This window comes from Lonchura striata, chromosome 2 (genome assembly GCF_050655825.1).
Source record: "Lonchura striata isolate lonStrDom1 chromosome 2, ASM5065582v1, whole genome shotgun sequence".
In the NCBI taxonomy this organism is placed as follows: Eukaryota; Metazoa; Chordata; class Aves; order Passeriformes; family Estrildidae; genus Lonchura; species Lonchura striata.
This window is the reverse complement of record NC_140704.1, coordinates 24226858-24253668: the sequence shown is the minus strand read 5'-3', so window position 1 is coordinate 24253668 and position 26811 is coordinate 24226858. Positions and strand designations below refer to the sequence as shown.

Genomic DNA, 26811 nt, shown 5'->3' with positions numbered 1-26811 from the left:
AGATGCAGGCAGGTAAGGTGCCTCACACTGCTGTGTGACACACACCGACAGCAGAGAAGGTAGCTGGGTCTATTTGTCTGTCCATGTCTGACTTAACCTTTATCATCTTGCTGTTGGCACAGAGATATTACCACAGGATCACCAGCAGGCATTAATCACCCTACTGTGAGAAAAACAAGAAGAGAAAAAAAAAAACACCAAAAAAATAAAAAGATAGCTACAATTTTTCCTCTCTGAAAGAATGGATTTCTTGAATTTATTTACAGAATGCAAAAAGTGTCTCCAAGATTTATATCCATATATTAGCTTGAAAAATCTTTCAAGATTTCTGGCAGTTTTCAGACATTACCTCTAAATGAGAGCTCTTCTAGCATCCCTCATCACCGAGTCAGGATGTTCAGGGTTTCTGAGGAGCTTTGTTTATCTGAAACCCACTGCTTTCTTTCCAGTTCCCAGTGCTGGACAGCAATCACTTCTGGGTGGTCTTATATCTGAAAGAGAGGATTGCTTTGTCACAATGCAGTGACTTCTGAATAATTAACCACCAAACAAGCCAGACCACTGCAGTTTATTCCTCAGACTCACCTCCATGAATGAGGAAGGCTCCATTCTGCTCTTTACAGATGGTCTGTGGCTAGAAAAGTGTGTTGCAGAATTGCTTTAGCTGGGAACAGCAAGTGGATTGCCAAACTGAGGGCCTTAGAAAGGGACATGAATTAGCAGAGCTGCCATCAGAGGACTGACACAAGATGCTTGGCCACCCTTGTTAACCCATTTGCAGTAATGAATGAAAAAAGAAGCCCATAAAATACTTTTTTTTTTAAAGGATAAAACTGTGGCACAGTAAATGGTTGATTTATATGCTTGGGTACCTGTTTCTGGATAAATGCTAAATCTAATAGAAATACTCAGGGTTTCATGCATATATCCAGACTTGTGAAACTTTCCAGATATTGATCTTTCAGATGTTGTCTATAGAAAAAGTGGACATTAGAAATGTAAAATTTTATTAAATGAGGAACAAATAAGATACATTATCAGTGATGTGACTGTGCAATTTTTTTAGCGATAAATCTATATATGCAATTTAAAGCAAGTTTCCATGGCTGGTCTTTATAACCTTCCCATCATGAGTCTTAAAAAGTTTAAAATTAATACTAAAGCCAGACTCCAATGCACTGATTGTTCTACCCTGAGAAAAGCCATATTTGAGCCTGGGATGGTTTGGTCATGTCAGGATATGTCTGAGGCTTAACACACACAGCTGTACCACTGCAAAAAACACTTGAAAACTCATTCTGTCTTCTGCATTGCTCCCCCACTGCTTTCACGCCCACTTTTTCACAGAAAGCATAACCTAGATCTATTTTCTTGACAATCAGGGAGGATTTTCCCTGTAGGAACCTGGCTGTAATATGACATACAGGCAGAAGTGCAGTGATTATCATTCTGTGTGCGTGATTTGGGTGCAGTGAGGGACCACACAGCAATTATCACTGCCTTGAAATGGTGCTTTAAGATGTTAGAGACTCCAAGGGAAGATTTTTTTGCATGTTTCTAGAAGAGATGGGAAAAGTTAGAAGAATAGTGTCTGAAAAGTCCTCTTTTTGATTTTACTTTGCAAACACAAGCACTGTGAGCTAAGGAGAGAGAGTCACTAGATGTAAGACGTTGTAATGGCATTTTTCAACTGATTTTGTCATTATCTTTGCACAGAATGCATCCACATTTTCAGAGGGGAAGTACAGAGATAAAAGATAAATGCTTTTTACAGTGCTTGCCAAAAGAAATTCAAGTATTTGTTAATTCTGGATGCGTATATGTCTTTTGACAGTTGTTGCCATCATTGATCTTCACTGTATGGATATAGTGATGTAGGACCCATGGGCTTTTTGTGTAACAAACGGAGCAGGCAAACATGAATGAAAATGAAGAGTTTTATGTTTTAAAATCAATTTATTAATAATCTATTTGTGCTGGGGAAGGAGGAGGTGAGACCATATTTAAAAGTACAAAGATGTTGCAATGCTGCTCATTTAAAAAAAATCTGACCTTACGAAGAAATAACGTGTTATACCTAAAAACTCTGGCTGTAAACTTATCCCTGACTTTGAGTCTCACCCTGTCTGCTTGCACAGCAGTGCTGTGGGCTCACTCACTTATTTCTTGGGCAGGTCAGGAAAGACAAACGTGGAAAACAGTGGGATAAACCAGTCCTCAGCCTGAATGAGGGCAGTAAAATGTGGTCATCAGTCTTTTCCTCATGCTAGTAATTTTTGATGGAAGATGAAATTAGATTCAATGACTAAATAAAAAATGATTACAATCCACATAAGAAGTTCATTTTTGGATTTCAAAAATACAAGACCTCAGGAAATCTGTTTCATGTACTTGAACTGATTTAGTCTGTTGGGCAACTGTTTGCACTGTTTTTTGCTATGGTAGAGGTAATTTTCTTCACAGTAGCTGTTTTGGGGCTGTGTTTTGAATTTCTGCTGAACACAATGTTGGCAACTCAGGGATGCTTTCATTATTGCTAACCAGTACTTCACAGAGTCAAAGCCCTTTCTGATTCTCACACCACCCCACCAGACAGGGGGTATGCAAGGAGCTGGGAGGGGACAACCAGGACAGCTGACTCCAATCACAGGGATATTCACAGGGATATTCCAGACCATATGGCATCATGATCAGTATATAAAGCTGTGGGGAAGATTGTTCAGGAGTTCACTGCTCAGGCACTGGCTAGGCATCCATCAGTTGGTGGTGAGCAATTATTTTAATTTTCATCACTTGCCTTTCTTGAATTTTAATTATCTCTGCTGTCTTCTTTTTAATTTCTGCCTTCTTGTTGTTGGTTTTGTTTATTATTATTATTGTTGTTGTTGTTGTTGTTGTTGTTGTTAACTCCTCTCAACCCAAGAGTCTTCACACTTATCCTCTCCCAATTTTCTTGCCCCCATACAGCCTGGGGGAAGGTTGAACAGGCAGATGTCCGGTGCTTAGCTGCCATCTGCAGTTAAACCATGACACTCTTTCATGCCAAATACAATGCTACATATCTTTTAGTGCTGTCTGGAACTATTTATGAAGCTTGTGCAATTCTTGCCAGACTGGTGTCCCTATGTTCTAAATAAACGGTCGTGTTGCATTTGAAGGAAGCCTGTCCCTGTGTAGCAGGTATTTGGCAATCTGAAACTCCACAAGAAGTAATTTGACACAAATCCAGCTCCCTATTCAAAGAAATATTAACCTTTCATAATAAGCTGCAATTCTTGCTGAAAATTCAGTACATACCTAAAAGGAGTTTCTTGTATAAAACTATCACTTTAGTTGACCTCATAGATGAACATCTTTGCGCAGAACCAGCAGAGGTTATGACTGATCACCAGTCTAAGTACTCACATTTATTAAAGGACAGTGGAAAAAGTCCAAGGACTGCTTCAGCTGAAGTACCAAATTCCCTTTACAATGGTGTTTCACTGAAAATGGATCTGTTAAACTGCCTTGTCTCTATGAAGCAGAAAAGTAGGCTGTGGTTTTAGCTTCAGGAATCTCAGACAACATGGAAAAAGGAACTGCGACATGTCAAAACAGTGGAGAGAGTGAGGTCATGGATACTCCACCTCCATCCCAAGTAATCGCTGCCTGGGAGTCCTGGAGCATGTGAACATTTTCTTTCCCCTTGAAGTGGAGGCCTGGAGGCTGCTGGGGGACCCCTTGGTGCTCACATGAATGCAGTGCTGGGACTATATGTCATTGTCATAGACAGATAAACACATGTAAGCATGACCCCTACATATAAACCTGTCAAGAATTTGTAATTATAGACTAATCTGGAATCAGTATGCATTTTCACCTTCTCTGTTTTGGAGGTTTGGTGATCAAGAAATTGCAGCTCCAGCGGTATTGTTCTGTCTAGAATTAGGCATGGTGCATCAAAAAGGCAAGGCTGCTTCCTCAAAAAAGAGTATCCCATATAAACTGAGCTGGAATCCTTCTTCAGAGTGTCCAGGGAAACTCAGAATATCCTTAATCTGCAAAAGTGGGATAGAGAAAATCAAAAGTGCTTTTAGGCTTCCAGGGTGACTGCACATAATGTTTTTCTGTAGCCTAGCCAACCATAATAAACTTTCAAGCAGCCTTGAAACCAGGATGCAAATGAAGACAATCAGAAACATGAAAACATCAATGCCATTTTACTTTTCCATTATTAAAAGTTATGCAGGCAAGAATATCATGATATGCCATTCATCTGCAGCTTCTAACTAGTAACAAGATTTTCAGACCTAGATCATTGAATCTAGGTTTTTCAGTGGAGCTAAATGGATTCATTTGAGAGCAGAAAGTGTGAAACAGGCTGAGAATCATGCATTGTCTCCACTTATCACCATGCTATATGTCTGAGATAATGAGTGACAAGTTCTGTGCCCAACGACATGGAAAATGAGAAAAATTATAGCATTAATCACAGTGGTGTCAGTTCTCTGGAGAGTTGACACTTAGCTATGTATTAGGTTTGTAGTTTACAGTGTAATTAAATTAATTTATTTAGCTAAATGTTATTAAATTAATCCTTATTAATCTCATATGAAAAGACAGAGTGAATTTGAGGGTAACGATAGCATTATTTCATCTCTGCACACAAATAAAGAAATGGTATAAACAGACATCATGACATAAACATAATGATAGAATAACTCTCTTACCAATATCACACTAAAGGTCATTCTACTCAACTTTTAGGTGTCCACCCGTGAGTAGCAGTGGTAGCTTATGGACAATAAGAATGGAGGTATGTCCAGCCAGTGGATTAGGGATTCTTAAGCTAAAAGTAGAATGTGGGCTATTGTGCTTACTAAGCAGTAAAAAAGCACTTACATTAGTAATTTTGGCCATGGAAATATCCTGCAAAAATAAGTCCTATAATTTAACTGTAGCCCAACAAATAATTCTAAATTTTTAATTCTAAAATTTCAGTTTGCAATCACAGCTTATGAATACTGGCAGGATTGAGAAAGCACTTTTAGCACCTAGACAAGCTTTCCAGGACTGCCTTTCCTTCAGACTTTGAGGAAGTTAACAGAATTTGTTCACAATTGCATTGCTGTAAAGGTCATGAGATCTCAAACAACATAAGGGATTAGAGACACAGGCCAAAAAGAAGCCTTGCCCACTCAGTATTCTTGTGTCAACTGAGATCAGTACTTCCTTATAAACATCAATAGATAATAAAACTGAAAGTGATTGCCTGAACCAACAAAACAACCCATCACTAATGGAAATACTACTGACATGACTTTGAAAGGCAGTGATAGATGAGAAAGGAAACTGAGAGAAAAAAACAGAAACTCTGAGATGTTTGACTCAATTTTGTGTGATGTCTTTCTTGGGAAAGAGGAGGCTTTGGAGATTTAGTGGCTGTAACCCTCTCAAGCAAAAGAATCAAAGATAAAAGGCCTTTATAAGGCAGTGAGTTGGCACAGGACATGGGATAATATTACTAAGATAGATACTGCAGGGTATCATAGGATTGGATTAAGAGACAATTAATGCTTGAATTTCTTTAAAGATAAAATATTCTTTCATGTTGCAAGGAAAAACACATTGTTTACTCTTCTTCAAAGCTTAAATTAATCATAGATTTTTTTAATTCCTAATTGGAGTCCTTTATTTTAGAAAGATATATTTAATTTTCAGTTAAGTTGAAAAGTCATTTTAAAGATGAGTATTTTCCTTTTGTGAAAAATTACCTTTTCTTGTAATTTTTTCTCTTTTTGAAAGTCCCATTTAAATATAAAGACAAAAATGAAGCTGCAGGCTTTGCTCTTAAAAGTGCATCTCTATCACTACTTTTTTGATGCATGAGCATGATAAACTCTTTGATGTGGCCTTGAGAGGATCCAGATTTTCTTGGATTCATGCAAACAAAATGGATATATCTTCAAAGCAGAAAATCTTCCAGCTCTTTTTGTCTATAACAGATAAGCACCCCTTAAAAAGAAAGAAAATGGCAGAATTTGTACTTTAAAAAAGAAGGATAGAGTTTAAAGATATATTTCATTCTGTTTACTAGCTGGTTATGCAGGTTCTATAGTTATTTGTTTGTAAGAAATATTTTATTCCAGTGGTGTTTAGGTGCCAGGATATTTTTGCATGACCCTTAAGTACATTTTAAAAATAATTTTCTTTTTTTACTGGTCCATAAACGTCCCCAGCTGGGAAGCACATTTCTGTCTTTGCAGGAAGAGAAACATGCAGCAGTATGAACATGACAGAGTGACTTAGGATCTGAAGTTTTATCATCTGCTACTGATTTACCCTTGGACTATTTAGTGAATGAGTTCGGACTTGTGAATACAAACACCAAGAAAACATATGGCTGGACTCTCAATCTATAGTAGCACATAACAATATTATTGTTATCTCCAGACAGTGTCCATCCTCAGACAATATGCGCTTATTAAAATGCACCATACAAAATGAAGTAGTTTTGATTTTTGTTTGTTTCAGCAGCTGGAGCATGTCAATCAGCCATGAGGCCATGGAAGACCAAGGATTTTAGGATTTTGGAATCACAACTTCTAGGATAAAAGAAACTAAAAAACAAGATTACATTTTACTTCATAAGTTGCTTGAATATGTTTGAAAGAATTTTTTTTGACAAAAATTTATACAAAAAAGAAAAACTGAAGAGCATAAAACATTTTGAAAATGTATGCTTCAGTCTTTGTTTATCAAAGTATTGTAAGTAATTTTTCATTGCCCCTTTCAATGCCATTTGATCAAAAAGTAGGAGAATACTGAGTATCTAACACAATCCTAAGTATCTAACACTAATATATTATTTTTTGTGTCATACTTGGAAATAACTTAATTCAAAGTTAAGACTAATTCAAAATCTCATTTATTCTCAAAGACTTCCTGCTATGGAATAAAGTTTGAAATGAAACAATTTCCTTTGAAAGAAAGGATATGGAGCTAGACTGAGGTTTTAGTAGAAAGAGGGTGTCCAGCACTGATCAGTTTTTCTGGCAGCTGGGAGGGAATAAAACATCAAGGTATCATTAAGATCATTGATGTAACATCCTTGAGTAACCTGTAGTGAGCTGTGATATTAGGAATTTTCTACCTAGTGCCAAGACACTGTCTTTCAACTTCCATGAAGTAACCAACGCTGGTACCCCCCTCTGCATGTTAGGCAGACTGGAGGCTCCCAGAGAAAGGGTTCACATGATTTTGTGCTCCCTCGACATCATGTTCTTCTCTTGTCTTACTGTGTGGAACACATCGTGCTGGAAAGAAGGAGAAATCTAAACTGTTCTTAAAAAGTCATAATTCTCACAACAAAACAAGTCAATGCAGAGGGACCTGCCAGTGTCCTTCTAAAACTATGACAAGTTTGTCACTTTGTCTGAGTGTCACAGAGAAGCTCTAACTTGGTTTTGGTTATGGACAGTTGGAGATGATGAAAATTAATGTGGCAAATGAAAAATAAGTTTGTACAAACCACTAGAAAGTGAGTTATGTTGTTTCTAGCTGGAGACTAAAGGTTGTCTTTCTTAAACACAACAGTAAAACCAGGATGCTGGAAGCTGATTTACAATTCACCTACCATTGCCACAGCTGTGATTCAGAATTTTGGGTTCACTCTCAGACCTGTGTATGATGCCACAGAACAGAGTTTTCTGCTTTCCTGTGGATGCTTGTACAGCTACTCTCAGCCTGCAGATACTGCAGAGCATGGGGAAGAGTAATGAAAAGAGGAGAAATGTTTCTAACCTGCAAGAGTAAAGAGGTATCCTAAGTGCTTGAAGAGGTACTGATGTGCTACAAACTGGAGAAAAATGGAGCCATTTTCTGTCCTGTTATTTATACAAGAATAGTTGAGTCCCTCTTAAAAAATGTGCTAAGTTTTTCTGACCTTTTGGGGGTTTTGGCTCTGTTGTGTAAATGACATTCTAACCCTTGCTGGTAAACTTCCTCTGCTGATCCAGAAATGAAAGCTGCCAATAGCTTTGTTTGAAACAGAGGCAGTTTGTTCTGGCTAATCCAACCAGAAGTGTCTTTGTATATACCATTAGCTATTTTTTTTCATACCTGGCAAGGAAAGCAAGAGGCTGATAAATGATTATTCTCTTACCTGCTGGCTACATTAGAATGAACAGGATTGCAAGCAGCTGTTGCAACAGCCTTAACAGAAAGCACACTTACTCCACACTAAAAACTTTTCCAAAAAGCATAGTAGAAATGTGTAAATATCTTTTCACTTAGTATCATACTAAAAATTGCTAAAAGTTCCCTGGATCCCACTGGTGATGGTACTTTTTGCAGCTTAGTGCAAAGCAGAAACTGGCTGAAATCTTTCGGTCACATTGGTTTCTGATTCCTGCTCCCCTTTTTTTTCAGCAGTGTTCTGTGTCTTTCTGGTCTGGGAACACACGAGTTCAACAATCTGTCACTGCTGTCCTAGGAAAATGGGGTATTTTAGTACTTCCTGCATGCAGAGCCTTGCCTCCTGGGTTCAACATCTGCAGACAACAGCCAAAGGCTATTAGCATTACTTTCTGTATTGTTACAGTGCCCAGAAATTCCAGGCAAGAATCAGGCCTGATTGTGACGGGCGCTGAACGAGCACAGCTGGAGTGTCCTGCTCTGAAGGATTCATGGACCTTTCAGCAGTAGTCCTGATTATAATAATTTACAGACACTAGCAGAACCTAGGGCAATTTAGCCTGTGAAATATATAAGTATGGTGTGGAGTAACTCATGAAAATGGCACAAAGGCATATTCACATAAAAAACTTAATCCATGTGCCAAGGTTTAGAAGACTAATTCATTCTATCGCCACTGGACAATGGGGATGATACAAGAAGCCATTCAAAGCCCTGAATCACAACTTGGAAAAGCTCTTGCCCCATATTCCCTGGAAAAAAAAAAAAAAAGATGAACATAAATTGTAGGCTTCATGTTTAGGCAGTTTTAACACCTCCAAACCCAGAGTTTCACAAAAAATTCACCATAAATATTCACTTCAAATAAGTCTGATTAAAAGCATACTAACACTAAATAATTCTGAGAATATGTGAAGTTTTATAAAATTTTAAAATCATTGTAAATTAAGGTAGTTGTAAAGGCTTCATATAATAATTGGAAGTTTTAATTTCTATGGAGTCATCTCCATCCATTTCTTTTTACCATATTACCATATTAATATTACTTTTTATTATTATTACTTATTACTCTTACTATATGACCATTATTATTAGTTATTACTATTACTATATTAAATACTGAATTTAACTTCATACCTAAAGTTATGAGCATACAAGCTTTGCATTTCAATGTCAATCTAAGTAAAATTAATGGAACCTTATTAAACCTAACAAAAGAAATGCTTCTATGTTCATACAGCAGTTTTAGAAGCTATTATCATTCACCTATATAGATGCCATTTGCCTATAAAAGGTAACTTAGGCTATATATGCAATATGTAGACATTTATATAAAACATAAGATTTTTCTATACAAGAGAAAGATATATTTTAACATATTAGAAGTTTTGCAATATCATTGTTTTCTGCCACAATCTAGAATCACTAGAAAGAAGATAAGAATGAAAGGCCACAGGAGATGATTCTGAAGGTCTGTACAGACCCTCTGTGCAGCTCAATATCCTCTCTCCAGCTGGGTCCCAGAGGGAGTGAGTGGAGGGGAGCACAGACACAGGAGAGCCCAGGGCCACGCTGGATGTGCCAGGCACAGCCACGGCTCCCAGGCCTTGGAGACCACAGTGGCTTCTGTGCATTCAGGAACTCTGATTGTGCTCAGCTCATCCAGCCTCCCATCACCCCATGCAAACTTTGAGCTTCACCACCCCCTGCAGCCAGACCATTCACATGACAAGTTTTCCAAAATTTGTTTTGAATAGGTCTCCTTTTGGTTTCCTTTGATGTCCCCTGTTCTTTAACTGAAAAAGCCAGAAAATCAACAGTGCCTGATTCACGTTGTCCCTGTGTGCTCCATGATTTTATGGAGTTTTAAATTTGGAATAAATTTCTAAAGAATCTTCTGTGCAGCACACTTTTGGTTCTCAAAAATTTAAAGAGAAGATTGTAATTAGCAATGATGTCAGTCCCTTCAATAGATCATTCTCTAGTGGCTTTGCATATGAAGCATATGTAGCATATGAAGACATTTTCTTTTCTAGGTATCAAATTTTTAGAATCTATTTTTGTTAGTGAACTGCAGGAAAGCACAGACACATGCACACATGAGAACAAACATTTCATTTGCTTTCTGTGAGAGGAGACAAAAAAGCAGTGCTTGCCAGCTTCATATTGTTAAGATGATTCCTAAATATCATGAAGGACTGTGAAACTTCCCATTAGCTGCAGGCACACAAGTCTTATATTTGATTTACTTATAAAAACCACATTGTACCGTGTAAAGCAGATTTGCAACTTTTTAAGGATATTTTGAAGTCTAGACACTTAGCGTTGTAAAAGAGCCTGACATGATTAACTCCACCTCTAGGTTGAGAAATTGATGCACATTCTAATAGTTCACAGGCCATCTTTCAAAAAACCCACCTTTCTGTCATCTCAGATTGTTTGCTCTTATGAATCTCACAAAGTCTGAATATACTTCAGAAAAATGTTCAAGCATTATTCAAAATTATGGCAACTCCAAAGGCTTGCTGACATTTTTGAAGCTACTGAGTAGCACTGAGGTATCTATGTAATTCATCTGCAGTGTAAAGCAGGTGAGGCAGCTGAAGACAGAAATACTTGATTTGATTGTTGCTGTTGTTGCTCCATGCAATGTGGAAACTGAAGGCATTATGGATGAGAACAGGGCAGGACAATTGTAATTTATGATGCATGGAGTCACTATGGAAAATTAATTCTTCCATACTTGATAGGGATACCATCTATTATAAACAAGGCTTCAAATAAGTATTGCATCATTATTTATTTGTTGTTATATCAATTAAATGTGTTTCAAGTACCATGATTTTGCAATTTTTTAATGATTTACAAATCTGGACTATTATGAATAAGCAGCAAATTTCTCCTGAGGAGCACTGGAAGACCTTAACCAGATAAAGATGCTCAGATTTTGGATAACCTGTTGGGTAAGAACAGCTGGGTTGCAGCTGTCTGGAGCTGGAGACAGAGGGCAGGGCACTGACCTGGAGCTGAGGTGTTAGTACAAAAGATGCTGCTGGCTTTCCTTGGCTCCCAAAAAGCCACAGGTGGCTCTGGGACAGTCTCAAGAGAGTGAAGAATTAGCAAAGTTGTAGACAGAGAGTCTTTGCCTCATTTTTTCAGAAGTCTGTGGTGTATTATGTTAGTTATTATTACTATTGATAGCAATGTGTGCTATATCCAGCATATTTATTATGCTTAGCATTAACAACAGATGCTGCAGGATGATAATACAAATGTAAAAGGAAAAATAAAGCAATAGGTTTAACAACTGTGCAGTTGTTCATTGCTTCTTCAGTACCCCATTAATCACACAGCTCACTGATGGATATTGGCTGTGAACCAATGTGACAGATGGTGAATAAAAATCAATGTCTTTTAAAAACCACCCACAGAAATATATTTCAGTTTTACATTTTGGGCCTGCATCTCTTCTCCTAGCTATTAGGCAGTGCAGCATAAATACACATCTCTGTGAATAACTGCAATGAAAAGAGATCCAAATCATCTTTAAGACAAAATACAGGGACATTGCTTAGAAATAAGTAAACTTATTTTGGAATTTATTTTCCAATGCATTATGGAATTTATGCTACCTGATAGTACTAATATAAAATGCAATTGATTGTGTGTTTGAAAATCAAATGGAAGTAAGGAACTGTCATTGAGAGACTGATCTCCAGGTGACACAAAGAGTCATATTTGAAAATTTTTCTAGAGATTGCATAAAGGAAGGCTAATTCTCTTACCCTATACCCTTCACTACCATACTTGTTCTTCAATCCTTGTGGCTTCCTCTATTGTCAAGACCACAGCTGACATAAAAGTCAACTGGATTAATCTTCTCCTCTTCCAGTATTTTTTAAAATGTACTAATTTAGTAGCATTATAAAATATTCTATAGTTGAGGTGTGAATACCTTTAGAATTTTCATGCACTTAGGTATATAGATACTGTGTTTGTTGTGAAAATAATTTTGAAAATAATAATGCTAAAATATTGATTTATCCTCTAGCAAAACCACTTGGGAATACCTTTAAATATATTTATTTTAAAGAAGAATACCTTTAAATATTTTTGATAGAAAATAAACAAATTTCAAAACTTCAGATGTTTTATTTACGTACTTAAAAAAAGAAAGTTCTAATTTCCATTTCTAAGTGAAGCTTTTTCAGACTTCTAGACTGCACAAAGACATTTCCCTATGTCATGTTGTCAGGTATAGGCAACAAGAAAATACCTATGAAAAAACTTCCACTCTGATGAAAGCCACCCACTGATTCACACCTAGTTTGCTCCTTTCCATTTTGTTACTTCACTCTGTGACATCTGACACATTTGCTTTTGATTACTGAACTCCTTTAAGCATGTCCCTTATCTAATTTTCAGAGCATCTGTCTCTTTTCAAGATATACTTACCTAATATTCCACTTATGGTGCTATTTAGATTAAATACGAGATGTGAGTGCAGTGATTCATGTCAGTGCCCTGGGTCCAGCCAAGACAGGGTTAAAATCAACCCTGTCCTGGCCGGAAGCAGAATACAAAGAAAAACCTTTTGCCAGAAAAAGAATGATTCTGAATTCCACCAGGACAAAAAAAACAATGGATGCAAGATTCCACTGCATCTCTGAGCTTACAACCACCTGGGCAGAAACCAGATAACCAACAATAGTTCTTCAGATGGCATACCTGAAATAGATGTGCAGGCTGTAGGAGATGGGTACACAGAAAATGTGGCATTATTACTTGAACAACAAAGCAAGAGACTGGGACAAAAGCCAGGAGGGAGAAGCTGGCTCTGGCTGGCTGTCCCAGCAGCAGAGCCCCAGCTGCTCTCAGAGGTGCCACCAAGCTCAGAGCAGGGCTGGGCTGGTCTCAGTGTGCCACAAGGGCTGGGTGCATGAGGGGCAGCCCAGCAGCAGGAAGGTGGTGCTGGCTCTAAGCAGTTTAAAGTGCTGGCATCATGCAGGCAGCTACAAAAGTCAAAGCAAAATTTTTGGCCTTTTTCTTTAGTGGTTAGATATATTAACAAGACAAAATCCTGCTACCAAGTTTGACTGGCTAAGTATAGTTAAGGGCACATAATATTGTCTTGCCACTTTAAGTTTTAGATCTAGCCTTTTTGTTGCTTCTGCTAATACTCAGATGTTTTACTGCAAATATTTTGTATTTTGTTGTTGCTGTGGTTTGGGATTTTTTTCCTAGAAAACTTTCTTAGCAGTACTCCTAAAAGAATAAGCCAGTAGCTACACAGCAGCACTGATGAAATTTCTAGTATCCAAAGCATCCACAATTAAAACCTGTTATTTCAAGTTTTTTTACAATAGCTTTCACAATATTCTATTAAAAGTTAAGGTACTTTTGAAATGCTTTTGAATATGACATGCAAATACACCTGCATACCTCTAATTTGCAAAATACTCGTTAAAAACCAATTAAAAATTTTTAAATATTTAACAGCTGTAATAATTTTATATTGTGACTGAACTGTCAACAATAATTCTTTATTAGCAGCTCTCTGCACTGTAAAACTGCAGGCAGCAGATGCAGTGTAGCTGAAGCACATAAAAACAATTTCACAAAGTGTAAAATCAGAAAATCTGAATATGTTTTCGTTAAATGCTTTGATGGTCATGAACTGATTGCAAACAGAACATCAAACATCAGGATAAAATCTCTAGCATATTAAACATCTCAAACATGGTATGCTTCAAGGAGGTCTGTGAGACAAGGATCCATACCATGTATTGAAGACTGTGCTTCTAAAAAAATTGCAGCATAAAACTATGGATGGTCCCAGTCCAGAGCATGATCCAAGGGTGATATGTGGTCCAAAAGTTAACAACAACATTGCTTATTTACAGTGGGCAACGTAAGCAAAGGTGAGCAGAACTGCTGCATCTTGTGAATGAAAAGGAGAGTTTTCAAATCTGACATTTCTCTACTTGTGTGACCTTTTAAATGTGCCCATATAACTGCTTGGGCAAATCTGAGGATGAATGGCTCTAACCTTGCATCCTTTCAATTATTTCTTGGGGAAACAAGTTACCATAGGAGAATGACCTGCTACAGCCAAAGTCTTCCACTTCTGTTCCTCTATTCCTGTCTTTCACCTGGAAGACACAAGGCAGCTGCCCACTCACCCTCTCTCCTCCTACCTCACATATCCTGCAGATCCTGCAGATCTGCACTTATTTATGCTCGGGTAAATAAGTGCACATCTGGTTCTCATTGCAGCACATGTAATCTGTGGAGAATGCACTCCAGCACTGCAGCCAGAATTCTGTGCAAGAAAGGCCACAGTGAAATGAAGAGAGAAGGGCACTGGAATCCCACCAGAGATCTGGAGAACAAGGAGAATGAAGCTGAAATAATACTGCCCTTATTGTGTGCAATGACAAGACTTTAGTGCGTGGGTTTTTCTGCACTCAAAGGCCTTTGGCAAAGGAAGATTTCACTTCCTGTCAAAACAGACAGAAAAAGGACACAATCATATAGACAACAAGAGTAGCTGGGGATTAAGAATAAAATACAAAATAAGAGGCATGTGAAAATGCCATGCAAATACACCTGCATGCCTCTAATTTGCAAACACCATTTATTAATTGTATCAGAGCATTGTGATCCCCTTATCACATACCAGGGATGGAAAACCCAAGGAATGTTTGAATACTTTCCGGATTATGTAGTTCAGGTAAAAATAAAATTACTCTGTTACCAAGTAAATATGATCTTACAAAATCAACCAAAGAAAAAGATGCTGTCTTCTGGCCAGAAAAAAAAATATAAAATTTTTAATAGCACATCTAAAATTATCCTAGATCTGCACCATTTTTATTTGGGTTTTGCAAAAAGCCTTTGCAAAATCTTTAGGGAGATACACCAAATATACAGAATCAACCATCATGCTTCAGAAGAAGAAAAAAATTTTTTTTTAATATTTCTGATACTGGAGCTTGTAAAGAAACAGAGCACATGTTTTTCTCCATTCTGCTGTCAGCTATTTTTTGCTTATCTTCATTTGATGCTTGGCAACAACAGAATTTATTTTCCCTGTCTCTGTTGACTGAAGTGATGTGGTCCCTTCCTTCCCGGCTCTCAGCACTGCTTGTACATTACTGCAGAGGGTAAGACAAGCCATTAGATATTAATTTTACAGACTAGAGCAGTAGCTATTTTGCAAAGTAAAAGTATAGGATGAGAGAAGACAAGTCATATATACTCTGACATGTGAGTAGGCTAAATCAGAGCAATATCACAACACAAAGCAGGAAACTTCTGTAAAACTTGAATCCTCTTCACTAACTTCAGCATTCTGAAGAAAAAAGTTGCTCATCACATGGCTGTTACCCAAACACCTGCTCTGTAAATTAACCAGTGATTTTCACCTCTAGTGAGGTCGATAAAGTATTTCAAACCCATCCTTACAAACTATGCTGATTAAATAAAATGGACATGCAATCATTCTGTTCTAAAACACGTAAAGTATTTCTCTAGAGACTTATTTAGTCCTCTTCTCCACACTGAAAATAATTAGATCCTCAGAGTGAAGTGCCATACAAGTTTGGTAAGGACAGCAGAATTACTAGTTTTCTGTTCATTACATGGTCCTTGCAGCAACACACAGGAAGTGATGAAAGAAGACATTACACCAAATATTTTCCAGAGGCAGCTTAAAAACTCTTCTCCCTGAACCACTGCAGCCAGATTCATTTAGACCATTCACAATCAAAGATTTGATTTAAAGAGTGTATCCAGCAGGAACTCATCAACCCGTGTCACTAAAGAATTAAAAGCCTTAGAAAGAAACCCCTTCTCTGAACCCAGGCCAAAGTCTAAATTTGCTCTAATTTCAACAGTCTCAAGCAATCATACCCAGCACTTGTCAGGACAGCCACCCCTACAGCATGAAGACCTGGACTTTTCCAAATTTCTGTCCTGGTTAACAACCATCATCTTTTAAGACAGGGAGAGCCAGGAACTCCTTTGCATTGAAAACATATGTTTTGCATTTTGCAGGTGTGATTTGAGCCCTGTTCTCACAACAGGATAATTCCTTTCCCTCTGTGTGTGAGCTGGCAGGGAGAACAGGGACAGAAGGTATCATTCCCCAATATAAAAGGGAGAATTTAGGCACAGAGGAGTAAGGATAAATATTTATTAATTTGAATGTCCTGTTTGAAGAAGTAAGGTCTGAATTTCCAGAGCTTTGTACTATTTAGAAATGTGTTCAAAATAAGACAAATTGCAGAGACTCCAGCTGTGGTTGCTATTTATGCTTTTATAAACCAGAGCTCCCAAGTCAGCTGGAAAATGGGTAAAAAGAAAACAATCCCGAAGACCGCCTTTGAAAACTTTGATTTACTTGATCTGTCCAGGGCTACAAAAACATCAGTGGGTAAATTAGAACTAGGCCTCACTTTCTGGGGCAATGTTCTCTGTATACGGTGACTCCTTTCTCTTTAGTACCTGCCTGATCCTCAGTTCAGTGTCTGTGTAATAAAACAAATTGAGCTCCTGATTCAGTCCCAAACCAGTTCTACACTGGGCAGCATACATCCTGAAGTCAAAGACCACAATGACCATGTACAATGCAATTTCTAAAATAGTAATTTTCTCCACAACTTCTCTATGTTTTGATTAAAAAAATATTCTATTAGAAACAAAAACCTCAACCAAACAAAAACACAGTAGCTATTTAGTACAAGGAGTCTCAGATTCTGAAATCTGGGCATGTCATCTTTTGCTTGTTCATTGGACCAAACTGAAGAAAATCTCATAATTTCAGCATATTGACAAGTATCTTTCCCACCAGAAACATTCTGGTTCACTGTTGCTTGAGCTAATGAACCTTCAGTAATGCATTGTCATCCTCCTTGAGGACCAGCCCTGTAGAGGGAAAGAGATGTTCTGAGACCAAGAGATACAAGTCTTCTACCAGAAAGGAATGAACTTTGGAAACTCTGGTTTTTCCCAAGGAAAGGCAAAATATGGACAGTATAAAGTCATCCTCAATTCAACCCCTCTCACCTCTGGCTCTTCCTCCCTCTTTATTGGGCAGTTCCTCTGCACCAGCTGAGCTTTGATGCTGAGATTGATAGGTAAATGCATTTTGGGATGCAAATGGTAAATTCTGGAACTAAATGAAGTATACCTGGCCATGTGCTCCCCCACAGAAAGTCTTGCTTAGCTTTTTTATTTATTTTACTTTCTGGCAAATATAGCTGACAAGATTTAATGAATAATTAGTCTGTAAAAAATACATGAGCAGTGATAAGAAAAGGTACATCCACATTGTATTCTTTTCCATATTTCTATTTTTTGCTCTAAAATGAGGAAAAAAAAGCCCAAACCCCAAACATAAAACAAAACAATGGTTTTTTTTGGGTAATCAGGACAATATATTTTACATTGACCTTTATCTTAAAAAATAGGTGAAGCATGTCATCAGAAATTAAATTAAATTATTCAGTCTGTGGTAGATAATTAAAAAGACAATTTAATTTCAAATGCTTAAATTCTAGAAAAGTTATATAACTGAAAAAGGATTAATAGAGAGAAATATTAAGTAGGTTTAAAATAAAGCTGGATCTGGAAGTAAAAATTTTATTTTACTACTTTTTTTCAGAAGTAATGCACATACCAGCTTATGAAAATTTTCATAAATTCATGCTATATTTTGATCTTTTGTCAACAAGAAAAATAACTTTACAATTCCAAGCATCAATACTCCTTTCTTAACACTTATTGAAATTTTTCTTTTACTGTCTTGACATGACATTTTGACAAGTGATTTGCCTAACATTGAAAAAAAAAAAAAAAAAAAAAATAGAAGGTAGGAGACAGTTTATCTTTCCATTTAAAGAGTTTAAGTTTGGTAGGCTTTTTTTTTTCAGGTGAGATCTTCAGGAATTATTCTTTTGCCTGGTTACCAAATTGGAAAAAAAAAAAATCACCTATACACCTCCAAAGAAGTGTCATACCTTATCATTCCTTCATTTATCCACTTTCATTTAAAAATCTGTAAGCAAACACATACACACTTTGGCCCCGATCCAATCAGAACATAATTACTTATGTAATGCATACATAATTACATCTTTAGTCAAAGTACCTACATGGCTTCAGCACAAGTACCTACATGGCTTTAGCACATAATTAGATCCTCTTGGCATTAAAATCTTAAAATAGATGAGGAAAAAGAAGTGCCTCCAGTATATTTTTTTAAAAGCTGAATAGTATTTAGGATAAAAAGCTGAATAGATTTTAGGATAACAATGCCTCCTGTTGTTATCCTAAAAATCAAAACACTTCCAGCAAACAGAAAATGGACACTTCATAAGAGAATTTATTTTCAGGCCAGATGATGAACCTGAACAATTTGGCATGGCACTAATTTAATTCCAATTAAGCCAAAAAGAAAGAGCTTGAGCCCATGATGTTATTTGGCAGAGGTTTCTGCACTAAAGGAACAGCTGTTCTTGTAAAGGTTTCTGTCCCTCTGGAGTCCCACTTTAAGTAGTGGCTTAATGTAATTTTATTCTATTGAAGAGGGAAAGAGGATTAAAAAAACCAACAACCCAACTCAAACCAAGTCCTTTTATTAATAGGTGAACTTGGTACCTCTGGAAGATCTTTTGTCACAGTGTAGAGATCACCCATTTTTAACTGGCTGCCATTAGCCCCATTTGGTAAATGGGACCAAATAATCAAAATTATACCACCAAAACAAATCACAAAAAATATCAAAATTTTCATCAAAATGCTGACGTATACAGTGGCAAACTACTGGAATGGATGAGGACAGAAACATCAGGAATTAACAATATAGCGAGAGAGAGGCACGTGTATCCTTCACAGTGCTTCAGCAGTGTTAGAGCAATGAACAAAATTCCACATGATCAGAAGCAATTGACCTGCTGTGTCAATGTATTCATTAGACCTGAAGTCCCTGGAAAAGCTTCTTCCCCAAAGCACTGGATTCAGCTGCTGCTTGCTGCTTCAGGGAATTGTAGCTGCCTATTTAATTTTTATCAATCAGCAATTAATTAGCAGTTTCTTACAGAAAACATCTGATAAACAAACATAAAATAAACTCATACAGAATTCCCTAATGATGGCCTCCTCTTCAAAACACACTTGAAAAGAAAAGCTAGTATAAGATCTTTTAAAAAAAGGAAACCAAAGAAACACTCTTTAGTTTCAAGTGATTTATCCAGAGTGGAAGACGAATGGTCTTTGCGTGTTTGTCAATTGTTGGTTTATACTTTGCAAATACAAGGACCTGCAAAAAGACAAAGAGAGCACTAGAATTGCCTAGGTTCCTCCTTGCATAGGTTTATAAAAACCCTTTCAAACCTCAGGGCTAGGGGTAGAGCAGAGGAAAACAGAGTAATTTAAGGGAAGACTAAAAGGAACTTTTGTGTGAACTGATTTAATGGCTACTTGAAAGGTAAATGTAAAATTCTTATTAAGGTTATTTATTAATCTTGTCTCCTTCAATTTCACCCCTGGGTGGGTCTTGCCTGAGTTTTAGCAGAAATTAAGTTATTTGAGATATAAGGAAAGCACAATACTACTGATTTATTCTCTCTCTTGTTCTCATACATGAATTGTAACCTACAAAATGTTCTCACCTTGCCACAGAACACATCAGCAATAAGAAACATAAGGATTGTATAAGAAAAAGAGTGAAAAAAAAGCTGTAAGTTTTATCTCTTCAAAGCAAAGTAGACTGTCCACAACCTCAACTGCATGATCCTTCATTTGTGATGCAGTGATAAAGTTGTAGGGTGACAAATTTGCTGAGAAGTTAAGAAAGAAATGTTGGGATGAAGTATGACATTCTATAATAAAAAAGTGGAGCAATAAGACAAGATGTAAAAGCTGTGAGCCATCCTCATAATTCTATTTTCTGAGCAAATATGGAATTTTTGGACAACTCATTCTCCCTGTTGAAAACTCCCTTTTCAAGGAGAGAGGGATGAGGTGATCTAATTCAATCATACTTTTTTTTCTGTCACCCAGCTGGAGCAAGAGATGGGATACAGCTCCAGCTCTATATTGAGAAGAGGCAGGCTGGACTGTCACACTAGTGGCTTTGGGGTCAGATTTTGGAAAGCCTTTCAGAGGATGCTTTTGTCTATGATATATGTGCATCATCCTGCAGGCTTTGCTTGCACAGAGCAGCCATTGCCCTTGTGGATGCAAACAAGTCTCTGCTGACATCAAAGTGTGTTCACGGTCTTGTGCATACCCAGCAGTTTCTTGGTGATGTGAGCTTTTTTGTTTCTCTAGACACAACAGACCGTGAAGCTTAGCACATTGGGGATATTTTCACCACTTTCTCTGTATGCACTTTCCCCCTCTTTGGCCAGCTGTTCACCAGTATCTCTTCCTTCATCTGGACTTACAGTCAAGCACAGGAAAAGGGGCTTCTAGAACATCCCTTTCTAGTACTGTGTATTTGCTGGAGACAGCTATAGCCATCCCCAGAATTTGCTTCTCTATAAACACAGAAGTACTACATCTGCATGACTCAAGAGTGATGTTTGGGGACAGCCTGGTGTGCTGCAGGTGTGCTCTGACCCAGCTGGGAGCAAATCCCAGTAAAGAACCAGGCTGCTGCTGGAGGCAGAGAAACCTCCTGGCAATCACAACCACTATCACTCAAAGTGAGAGGAGAGCAGGATGCTGCCAGCCCTAGAGGAACATGGCATCTCTTATGTACATGTTAATGTTGCCGTGTGTCATGGTTTGACACTGGCACAATGCCAGTGCCCCCATGAAAATGCAATCTCTCAATTGAATGCTGTGAAATGAAATTGAGAACAGAGCAAATCAGGCCCAAGCTTAATAACAGAAAGAAAACTTTATTAAGTTACTACTATAGAAGAAAAAAAAAAGGGAAAAAAAAACCACACACAAAGATCAAAATGAAAACCTTCTAAAGCATTCCTCCTCCCACCACCCAACTCCAACAAACCACAGTGAGACACAACCTGGACCCCAGTCAGGTTCCCAACCTCCAGACAATCAATACTCAGTCCATCGAGGGAACAGAGTCTCTCCTGTGCCACAGACCCCCCAGGAAACACAGCTGCCACATCCTGTGTTTCCATGTCACACATGGCACCGCCCGGAGAAAAAGTTTGCCATGGTGACCCTTCTCCTTTCCATGCACAGTGCTCTCACCACCAATGCATGGATGGACAGACTGCTTTTAGGATTTTTCCTTTCAAGGATGCCCTGGTGAGAGGGGAAAAAACAACAGTTCAGTTTTTCATTTTTTGGGACCACAGTCTCCCCCCCATTTTCCCCTGGGGCCAAGAGTCCAAGAACAGACATCTTCTTCTCTTCTCCTTCTTTGAGGACAGGGGGCACCACCACAAACCCTCTAACTTTTCTCTGTTCACTCCACTTCTGTCTTTTCCCAGCTGAAGCATGGTCTCTTTGGCTCACTGGCATCTCTCTCTTGGAGGAGAAAAATTGGTTCAGTCTATGGCCAACAAGGAAAAGTCCAGCCAAAAAAACCCCACTCCATCATCTCCTCCCACCTAGAATTTCTCCTTCTAACATCCCAGGGTCCAAGCTGTCTCTCTTCCTCTCTTTCAAACTGAGGAGAAGAAAAATTTCACAAAGCTTTCATTTCTCAGGAAGGGTTAAAAGTCCTGACTCCCAGGATGGCTCGATGCCCGGGCTCCAGCTCTCACAGGCAGCTGGGCACCTTGTGGCCCCCAGCTCTTCTCCTCCCTGCAGTGAACTGCTGACAAAACCTCCGCTGTCTCTTTCTCTCTCAAGAGAGAGAGAGACTCTGGGGGGGAACAGAGACATCCCAGATTTCTCCACCCTTCCATCTGCAGGGGGTTCCAGTCCCTCCACCCTTGGGCCCACCTCAGTGAGGCCATGGGCCTTCCCCTCCCCACCCAGCCACGGCCGGGCAGGGGAGAGGCTGCACTGCGGCTGACCGGAGCCAAAGAGAGCGAGTTCTCCTGGGAATTCTGCTTTTAACCCCTCTGTGTTCTCAGAGGCGTGTCCACCTTCAATTGATCAATATCCAAATTGACCTCTTCCTTCCAAGAAAATTCTTTTTCTGTGTCAAACCACAGCACTGCAGTGCTCCTTGTACTGAAAGCTGGGTGTCCCAGCCTGGCATAGTGCTGGCCCAAAGCTGAAAGACCTGACCAAATCCACAACAACTAGAAATCTCACACAGCTGAGCCACTGGGCTTTATATCATGAATTGTAAGTCAGCTGCTGATTTGAAGAATGGTTTTGGACTGTCATGTATGCCTGTATGTTTTATCAGCTTAGCCCAGTGTTACTGAATTTGTCATTTCTCCTTTTGGAAGGAAAGGCTGTTCAAAAGCAGCACAGCTGTTAGTGCTCTGGAGGATCTAGCCATGCCAATAGAGGAGTTTCAGAATAGGAGCTTTAAAATTCTCCTGTCACAGCAGAGTGAGGAATGATTTGATTTGCTCTGGTGGGTGATCACCTGTACGTACAAATTCATTATCTGCATTCCAGGTGTCTAGGGAGATTAGTAATTCACTCGAGTGTGTCTCTGGTGGCTGAAGAGTACATCTGAATTCCTTGCTGTGTCTCCCCACTTCACTGTCGGGAACGCAATCAGAAATATTAAGCACAACCTTCCAAATTATAGTGGCAGGAATTTGTCAGTCCTTGCTTGCATGATGTGATATTGAAACCTTAAAACACACAAGTCTCAGGGTTCATTCCACACCAGTGCCTGGAACAAGGTAGAAGGGACATGTAAAAAATAGATTGTCATCCCAGACAGACACCACAGTTATGAAATTAATACCTTGGATACCTCCCTGGCTAAGGCTCTCCAGTTTCCTAGACCTATTCTCCAAAATGTTCCCAATCATACCATCGTGGAGCCTACCCTTAAGTACAGCTAATGCCCCACCCTCTAAGATTCCTGTGGGATCAGATCTAGATCAGATCTAGATCAGATCAAGAAGGTGTTGCCAAATTGCACCTCACACACAGCCATCAGATCAGGCTCCTCTGAATCTGTAGTAATGTATTTGTTACAAGATAATGTGGCTGAGAGGCTACGTATCATTTGCCTTAAGGGGGGTTATGGAGATAATTTTCTTATAACAGTTTATACAAGAACATGTCTGACATATTTTCTTTTTGATGTAGCTCTCTTGCTTCACTTCCTAATTTTTAATTTCCAGAATCCTGTCCCCTCTTGCATGTTCTCATGCTGGCCCAATGGACCTCATGTTCTGCACTTCTGGTGACCCCAGTGGAAAGGGAAAGACTACTCATAGAATACAGCCTGCTGACCAATATGCTGTCCTGATGGGTGCTAAAGCTGGATCTGAACTCTCTCATGATGAAGTAAAATTGAACCTTCACCATCCATAGAATGGCTGGATATTGTACAGCAGAGGCAGCAGTGGTGTAAGTCTCGGTGCTTGATTTTTATGATCATCCCATTCAATGGGGGATGGATGCTCTGCTCATATCTTGAGGCATAAATCTTTCCCTGTATATTTTACACAGTGTTTATTCCAGTACTCTGTATTTCATCTACATCCTTCAATGAATCTTGCTTTTGGTTTTTTGTGCTCCTCTGCAAAAAACAACCCCAGCCATGAAATTAACTAAATGAAAAGGTGGATAAACAACACAATTTGAAAGGTTGCCCTATTAGAAAAATTTCACTCTATGAACAAAAAATGCCTGAAAACAAAGTGATCTTCTTTCACTTTCTAGTAATGAGAAGTACAAGTTACTTGGGGCTTTTGACAGCAGTAGCTCTCAAAATTGTATGGCAACAGTTCTGAGAACAGTGACCCTCTCTATCAAATGAGGATGAGCATTTCTCCTCAGAGCTGATACTGGAGTCAATATACATAAATCCTTTCCATATTCAAGCTTTAATTCTACAACTAATTCATCAGAAATACAACATAACTACCTCATACAGGAATCCCTGGTGGCAGCTATATTGATAATCTCTCTTAGATTAGAAAAACCTGCTCCATGCAATGAGATGACGTTGTAAAGAAATAAAAACCAGCTCACTTATAAGTTTCTCTCACTTTCTTGTCTGAGAAAATGCTTCTGACATGCCTGGAACCTTTGATTATTCCTGGTAATTATACAAAGTTCTTAAAACATTGATAGTTGACTGTTCTAATTAAAATGTCAGGGAAGATCACCAGTTAAGAAGCCCTTGAATCAGATACTTTCCTTCCCAGCTCCAGTCTTGGCATCCAAAACAGTGACCACTTTGGTTATAGAGCTTAACTTGGATCACAGTAGAGCACTTGGATCCCAGCTCTCTCCCCTTGGGACCCTGCCCTGCTACAAGTTCTGTATGAACTGATGCTTCAGTCTCTACTGAGTCCTGCTGAAATCATGATGGTGGCTGAGGACGAGAGATGACCAAGCTTCCTCATTTTGATATTTTATTAATAAAATTGTTGTTGGATGAATATAAATGAATGTTAATAGTCAGCAGTGATTATTAAAGGATAAGGGAGTAATTTTTTTTCAACTGGGGCTAATAAAAATTTTCAGACTATTTTTTTAGCAAAAAGGAAAAAACACAATATATAAGGATGGTTTTTCCACTTCAAAATCTGTCCAAAGGTTCACAGAAAGATGAATATTTAAAAGAGCAACTTCCTTTTGTTTTGGTTCCTTTGCAAGCAAAGCCTCAAATCTATACCAACAAAACTGGCTGTTTTAAGAAATCTCTTTGAAGACTAAAATACTGTCAATAATCTGTTCTCTACAATTGAATATCTGAATATCTATACACATATACATAACATGTTTTACTTGTCTCTTCCTAATTTAAACTGGAGCAATCAGAAAACTTTCAAAGGTTCTTTGTTTCACTGTATTTTAGGCTGAACAGTGCCCACTCATTATTAACTTTTTCCCATTTACAACTGTGTGTGAATCTCAGTTAAAATTTTCCTTCCTTATGGAAAAACCCTTTTATTTTTCATATTTTTTCTATGACTTTATGGAAATTAGTATTCTTTTTTCCCAGTTCCAACTGTGAAAGTAGCAAAAGAAATAGACATTGTGCATCGCTCCCTTGGAAGTCTAGATTTGTCTTTTTTATTATTGAGGACATATTTTAGATTACTTATTGGTTTTAGGAAAGTCAGTGCATCATCTTGTTTAATGAGCAGTTTTCATAGAGCTCTTTTTTATTTTTATGCCATGATTTCTGACTGATACAACTGTACACATCTTCTGCTGCACAGACCCCCTGAGAAGCTCTTTGTATTGATGGATTTTTTAGGCCTATTATATTATATTATATTAGCCTCCAGGCATTTGAAGTAATTAAAGGCAAAGGCTGCTGTTGTAGTAACTCTTTTGGGGTGTAGTGACTGTGTGCAGCTTGGCAAAGATGCTGCTGCACCTTTATCAGGTTCTAAACACTCACAGCCACAGAAATCACACTTCTACTGTGGCAAAGCAAGGGACCATGTAAAGAAAAACATATAAAGAGAATTGTGAAGGTTAAATCAGCAAGAAATGAGTCTATGCTTTCAAAAATAATGGATCAGGATAAGGATAATGAGCACCCAAATGGACCTATAAATGAGCACTCATTCATTCTATATCATGAGATATTTGAACCCTGACATCCCTCAGCCATCTGAGGTCTTTTTTCTGAAAGATTTCTTGTAGCAAACCCCTTGTCTGGAGGATTAAAAAGTTTTGTATGTGGATAATGATCACCAACACCAAAAATCTATTACTAGTAATGTAGAGCAATAACCTTTTAATTATCTTGGGGTGTTTTTGTTGTGTGGTTTTTTTTGGTTTTTTTTTCTTTTTTTTTTTTGGTCTGTAATGTTTTCACTCTTACCCCCCTCCCCAAAAAGCTATAGTTTGTCCATGAAAGACATTCTCAAGATACAGATAAACAGATGCAAAAACTAGCGCTGGTGGGATGCAAAGAAATTTATATATCCCTAAAAGCTCTGACACTTCTTAAATATTTTTAATTAAAACTAGTCATAAATTAGGCTTTTTCCCCTTCAAAATTTTGTCCAAAATGTGAAATCCAGTTATATGGCTTTGGCTTCATTAACCCTGTATGAGCTGCCTTGTGTTCTCCTCATCTGAACAGAGATCAAGAAGGTGCAAATAGCTGTATATGATGGAGAATTGTATTTAAAAAGCAGATTAGCTCTCAGAAAGCCTGTTAGTAGCCTGTATCCAGAAAATGTAATTCATTTCTTTTGCATGAAATTCATGCGCTACCTAATGAAACTTTTCATTAATGGGCTGTTGCATACACAACAGCTTTGTATCTGTAACATGAACTTCTCACTTGGAGTTCTCTTTAAGTGCAAAAAGCATACCTAGTTTGTACACTGGCCTATCTGTGCAGAATTTAGGCATTAACATTTGAAAACTGATCCTATATTCTGTTCAAGCCAGGAAATGGATTTTATATACTTATCTATATGCTGCTGAAAAGGATCAATTTGTTACAGCTGAGGAAAGAATCCTTCTGTCAGTAACTCTATAAGGGCCAACTACGATAAATTGCTGCCAGCAGGCTTCAGTGTAAGGCCCAAA

General features: G+C 38.1%; 1 long non-coding RNA gene across 3 annotated transcripts in view; it reads right to left on the bottom strand.

Annotated features, from left to right (window-relative positions):
- The window catches only part of LOC116183208 (uncharacterized), a 65528-nt gene that overhangs the window by 12200 nt on the left and 26517 nt on the right, over window positions 1-26811 (bottom strand). For 2 of the 3 annotated variants that reach the window (XR_014951262.1, XR_014951266.1), the window contains exon 2: window positions 350-4037. This is a non-coding gene — a long non-coding RNA (uncharacterized LOC116183208). The remainder of the gene's footprint in view (window positions 1-349; window positions 4038-26811) is intronic. The other variant, XR_014951267.1, reaches the window with a different exon arrangement.